Source organism: Dromaius novaehollandiae, chromosome 2 (assembly GCF_036370855.1).
Source record: "Dromaius novaehollandiae isolate bDroNov1 chromosome 2, bDroNov1.hap1, whole genome shotgun sequence".
Taxonomy (NCBI): Eukaryota; Metazoa; Chordata; class Aves; order Casuariiformes; family Dromaiidae; genus Dromaius; species Dromaius novaehollandiae.
The window spans coordinates 45,366,164-45,372,810 of NC_088099.1; positions in this window are offsets into that span (position 1 = coordinate 45,366,164).

The window sequence follows — 6,647 nt, forward strand, 5'->3', positions numbered from 1 at the left end:
TATCTGAATTTAAACCTTTCTGTATAAATTATTTCTTCACTATTCTTATTAAGTTTTTAAAAGTAAACACATTTCCTGCCATTCATGAAGTTTTTAATAGTTTCTTTTCTTCAAAGGCATGAAGACTGTCAAAACACAGCATTGACAAAAAAATTGACAGTTGCTTTATTTTCACTACTTCCAAACACATTTAACCAGCTGTAGGCTGCATCTTTTTCTGTCTTTGGTACACTTCGGACTTCTTGGATTCTACCTTGAAGACATAACCATGGTTTACACTCAAGGTTCCTACTCAGATTTATGAAAAAACATTTAAAATTCATGGCAAATTTTTACTCTGCAGAATTTAATTCTGATGGGCAACACTCTCATGCCTTCTCCTAAGACTGTTTTTATGAGGTGTTGTCTTTATCTTGTTTGGATAAAACGTTCTTCTTTTAGCTCCTCATAGTTCATTTATGGCCTCTCTATATGTCCTGAACAACATACATGATTCAGAGTTAGCTGTTTTGAGCTTAGGGTACTCTTATCCTTATTTATGAACTTCTGAAGGTAATAACAGGAATGCTGTTCCTGTGGAATTTGTCTTCTGCTAACTGACTTTCAGTTCTATCTGCTGTATTTGTGCTTGAATTTCTTGCAATAAAGAAGAGCTTACTTTGTTTATTAAATCCATTGATAGGAAATATTCAAACAAGCTATATTTTAACAGTGTCATTTTCGAAGAACTGTTCAGCCTCTTTGTCAGGACAGATGACTGCTCAGTTCATCTTTGAACCCGTGAGCAACAGTGTATTCTAGTGTAACTGCTATAGAAACTGTCTGTCAAGACAGCTCCCTGACCTGTTGCATTCGCAAGGCCTGTTGCCCTTCTCACATGACCAACGCATCCCAGCTGCTGTCTTTTTTACAATTGCTTGCACAGGCTCATAGGACCCAATTATTCCAGTAATAGCCACTCTAATAGAGTTGTTAGTCCTATGCACAGTGTAAGTTATTCTTATATTTATTTGGAGACATCTGATTATAAAGGCCGGAATTTGTCATTCTTTTCATGCTGCTGAAGCCCATGTTTCACATATGTACAGGCCCATGGAGGACACAATTGTTCTAAGAAGTTTATCTTGGATGCACTTGAGATATTCTTGTCTTTTCAGGTTCTGTTGAGTTTTGCAAGCACTGCTTTGACAAAAGTGATTCTACTTTTGTTTCAGACTTTCTCTCCTTTGTGATGGTAATTTTGAAATACTTGAATGAATCTACTCATTCAAGTTTCTCAACTTTGATGTAAATTTCTTGTTGCATATGAGAATTTTCCATTGTCCTCACTCAGTTTTTTTTGTCTCGTTTGATCATCAGTCCACAGGTAGTTGCTTGGTTGTTAGATCTGCTGTCTGTGATCCTTTTTCTTCCAATCAAGTTGATATAATCTACCAAGTAGAGATTATAGATCTTTTACCTCTAGCTGATAACTGTCCTATCAAAATTTTCGAGCACCTTAGACTTACTGTGTTCAAGGAAAATGCAAATGGATGTGCCGCGAGGAGAAATTTATATCTCTTAGTCAGTTCTTGTGCAGAATGTGTACTCTGTGAAGATTATAACTTTCAGATTGTTTCTGCAGCTTCTAATTCAAGTTCTAGTGCAACTCGAACACACAATTGTTAGGAGAGAGGCTTATCCATTTGCCTCTAAGGTTGAAGTAACTGTCTTTCCACCTTTTCTGTTAATGGTGCACTACTTTTCATAACATTTCCTAATTTTATCTTTGCTACTTATTTATTTTTGAGGCTTGAAATATTTTGTGGAACTGTAGTCCTATGCTTACTACAAGGAATTTAGTGACTGGTGTGCTGGGTGTCAGTACTCCCTTCTGACTCCAATTGCTGTTTGGTGGAATCTGTTTTCTTAACTAATACTTGGATACTGGGAGTTTTGGGAACAGGAAGATATTCTAATGAACAGGGTATATGATCACTCGTGGCCCATTCTGTGCCGATGGGTATATGGGTAGTAAACATACCTCACCAGTTGGAGTTTTCACAGAGGAGACAGAAAGTTGTCACCTCAAAATATTCCGTAGTTCTGTGGTTAGGACAAATGTGATGGTAGTCAAGAGATGTGATTTTTAGTCACCTGAGACAAAAAATGATTTGAACCTGGTTCTCTCAAATCCTCAAAGAATGCTCCAACTTGGGGATATTTATTGAATAAATAAAGGAGGCAAGAAAAGGGGGCAGTGATCCTATTTATTTTTTCTTCCTTCTTGGAAGAATGGATTGGCCTGATTTCACCTCTTAATCTCAGATGATTCACAGCTGTGGTTCTTTGGAAAGTGATGGACATTTAGCTATATCTAGAAGCTGAGTGCATGAAGAGTTTGTAAGCATGCTATGTAGTGGAGTTCACGCTGAGCTGGAACACAGTGTGATTTAGAGATACTTGGGTTCTTACAGTGAGATATTTGCTTTAGTACAGGACTCCATCCAAACTAATAAGCTCTGACTGCCAGGCAGCCAGCCTTCTGAGGTGTACGCTTACACTGCATACTAAGGTTACTTAAAACCTGTGCCTTAACCTGGTTTTCTTCAAACTTTTACAATTGTGAGCCTGGACTTGAGTGTCTCATTGCCCAGATCCTAGTATTTGCCAGGCACAGCAAGGCAAGTTCTGTCCTGGCTTTGGAGATAATATAAATATATGTGAATTGATTAGTCTGATACTAGCCCACTTCAAACACGCCCGTGCTCAGTCTCTGATTTTGTGCAGCTGCTACCCACGTTAAACTTTGGACAACAGCTTTCTCAGTATCACTCATGCTTAGCTACTACTTCACAAGTTGTCACATGCCTGATCATGCAGTTAAAAACCCACAACTTTTTTAGTGATTTATTATTAGCAGATAGCTGAGAATTCGCCTACCTGTGGCTTTAAAAAAGAAAAAGGAACTGAGAATTAACACTTTATTAGGCTGTCAACACTGAGCAAGTTTTTTAGTAATCATTAAAAAAATCAGTGTACTGAAGTTCAGCGTAATCCCCCAAATCCCACTTCAAATCCTCACCCCAGTTCTCCTTCTCTAAAATTTGCTCATTGCCTGTCTGTCTTACTGTCTGTTTAATAATCACTGAGTTCCTGCATTTAATCAGTGATCTGTTAGTCGAAGTACTCAGAGCAGAGGAATGGGAAAAGAGAAAGGATGGGATTCATGAAGGGTAATGTTTGTGGCGTGGGCTCCGTTCATAGCCAGTGAAGATCTAGTCAATACAGTGAATACAGTCTAAAGTGTGATTCATCTAATCGAAAAGCAGCTGCCTAAAAGAAGTCAAATGAATCACACCTTGAAAGTGCCCATTACTCTCCACTGACTTGAAAGGGAGCTGAGGGGTACTAGCTTCCTGGTAGGCAGCCAGAGATCAAACACCAGATGATTTGAGCCCCATCTAATGCAACTAGCGGTATTTAACGTGCTTGCAAATATCTGTGAATTTGTTACATGCATGCCTATTTAAATGCTGGGAACCCAAGCTGGTAATCCTAGTTTGGATAGAAAGGGTTTATTCCAGCAGACTGCGTATTGCATATGCAAAGTAAACTGCTCAAGTTTGGGCATTGCATTCCTTTCTGTTCTAGATCCAGATGGCCAGCACGAGTTTGGGGAGAAAAGGTAAAGAAGAGGACAAGGGTGAGGAGGGTTCCTTTGTCTGGTTCAACATATCCAAGTCTGTTGTAGCTATGAAATTTCAGTAATACGTGATCTTGGCTAAATTTATTTAGCTAAGGTCGCTTAATGTTATGGCTGTTGTGAATCCCATTCTTAGGCATCTAGTGTTTTCTTACCTTGCAAAAGGATTTTAAGTTATGAAATTTTGAATTTCTCTTTGTGACTGCATTCCTAAAAGTTGGGCATTACAATACTGAACCTTGTGAATCTACTTCAAGTTCCTCAGGTCAAACTTTAAAAATTATAAAACACCCTTTCTGCATGGAAAACATTTTTCTCACTTCATTTGCAGAAAAGGAAAGAAAGAAAGGTTAATGTGGAAATGTAATTTATGTTAAACCCTTTGCCACTTGTGGTCATCTCTTGTAATCTGAAATTTACATCCTTTTCCTTCCTATATTAACTAAGAAAGAGAAAGGGAAAAACCCAAACTCCTTGATTTTATGAAGGAAAGAAATAATGACAGGAAACGGGGATTTTTATTTGTTCCTTGGTGTGAATTGGCACAGGCATTATGATGAAGTTAAAACGCAGAGGTTAATTGAAAAATGCGATAAACAAAGACCCTTGAAGGTCTCAGAATAATTTTGCCTGGCAGGACTGACAGCCTACTATCATCAGGCACTAAACCTAATCCAAACTGCTGGAGATTAAAAAAAAGAAAAGAAAAAAAGAAAAAGAGAGAAAAAAACTCTGAAGTTAATTGTCTTTCTGTTCCTTCCACCTCATTTCAGCCAAATTATAACTGGGAAAAGTCATTCTGTCTAATTTGCATTAATGCACCTCTATGGAAAAATAGCTTAGACAGGGAATTTGATCTTTTCTCAGTTTATTATGGACATATTTAAAATAAACCCAGCAGAGCAGATTGCTATGGAAAACTCATGGATAAGTGTCTTGATTTTTCTTCTGTTGTTCTGCTGCTAGAGAAATTTCTAATACTTAATGTTAGACTAGGATATTTCTTCAGCATTCACTTTTTAGGTCACAGGACAGAAAATTTTGAAATACCAACTGAACCCCACTTCATCAGCTCTGGCTAACCACCTGTCATTATTAAGGAAGAAGAAGATGTTCCATGAATTGCAACAACCTTAGCTCTTCTTTTTTCCTGTGTGTTTTTTATAATATCCTTCACAAAAGCTGCATAAATCTTCACCTATGCTGTGTTTTGAAAATAAATTCAATGCATGATATTACTGTGTGGATAATTTAATGGTGTAAAAGAGTGGCCTTCACATTCATATGCAGTACCATGTTTCCACTCAGCATTTCAATCCACATTTTAATAAACACATTCGGGGACTCACTTGTTGTTGGACCCATGTTACATCTAATTTCTTATTGAGATGGTGAAGAAAAATAGTCTGTTTTGCTCTAACTTGTCAGTCAGTATATAAGCTCAGTCTGTGTCTTCTCAGTGCTATTTATATTAATAGGTATGATTATCCATGCAGGCCTTATTTTCAATGTACTGTGTTTATAGTCCCCATTTGTACATCTTGCTGGAGCTGACGTGTTCATAACGAAGTGGAACAGCTGGCCACAAACTGTTGTTTCTCATTAAAAAGACATGTTTCCTGAGCTTTTGGGGATTCTTTATACTAAACAATGCATACTATTGACATTTTGCCCTTTTCATTTTCCTTTAGCTCTTTATTGCAATAGGGTATCTAGGGTTCAGGGTTCTAAAACAAGACTAGAAGGGTATTTGAGAGATAGAACCAAGGACAAAGCCACGTTAGGTCACTAACGATCCGAGGGCACTCTTTCCAAGAAAAGTGTGGCAGTTGTTATTGTCCTGGGCAGATGCCAACTTGTATAGCTGCATTCTGTGCTATTTAATCATGTATTTTCAACTAGGTAATCTCCCCCTGAAAGGCTGCAGTAGTATGCTATTCAGTCTAGAATGGCCGTTGTGCTCTGCTTCAATGATGATTTCATCCCAAAGATGGGTGTAGTGGTTCCTTCATACTAATTCAAGCTAGGGCAACATAATAATGAATATTGTACTAATTATGCCAGAAGCTTGGTTTCCATTTGTACTGCTCAGCAATCGTAGGAGGTCTACCTGAAGGCCATCACTTATTTTTATTGATTGAAAGATTTTATATTGTGATCTAGTAGTTTTCACAGTTATCTATGTAGTCTAAAATTGGTTGCTTTTAGTACTTTCTCACTTTAAAAAGAAGTGGATCTAAATTTGAAAGCATCCTCTATGATTTGAAGCGGAAAACATCATGGCCGTAATGGGAAGGAGGGCTTCCGAAGTCTCCATTCAGTAGCTGATTGGAATCGGTGGCCAGCTAGCAGAGCTCATGATGCTGTACCAAGAGACTAGCTGAAATCTGCTGCTGATTCAGAAGTCTTCAGCCAGCTTATCTTGTGCTGAAAACTGTATGTCTGCTGAAAATTTTGGTGGTGATTGTTTAATACCAGGTTATTTAATGGGAATGGAAAAAAACAAACCAATGTATACAGAACTGTGCTATTCTAATTTAGAAGAGAACACTTTAATATTAAACTAAAAATGGGAAAGAAAGGAAGACAATACTTTATCATAAAGTCTTGAACATATTATGATGAAGTCTGTAATGTGTGTTCCCTTTGTTCTATACTCGCGCAAACAGAAAAGCTATTTCAGGCTTTCCTCAAGTTTGTGACAATTTGCATGTACATAAGTCCCTGGGAAGGGAACTAAGGTTCTATTTGGAGAGTCAATGGGCATGTAGCACTGAGATGATAGTATAGAAATGCATACTTCCATGACTAAATTGTAATCAAAGTGTCTTATAGTATCATATTATGTAGGAAAATACATATTTCCGAAATACAAATTTCAGAGATTGAATAAACTAAAAATATGTTTGAAATACATTTCCAGCTCTGTTAAACTAGACACCTTGCATAAACTGTAGTTGTG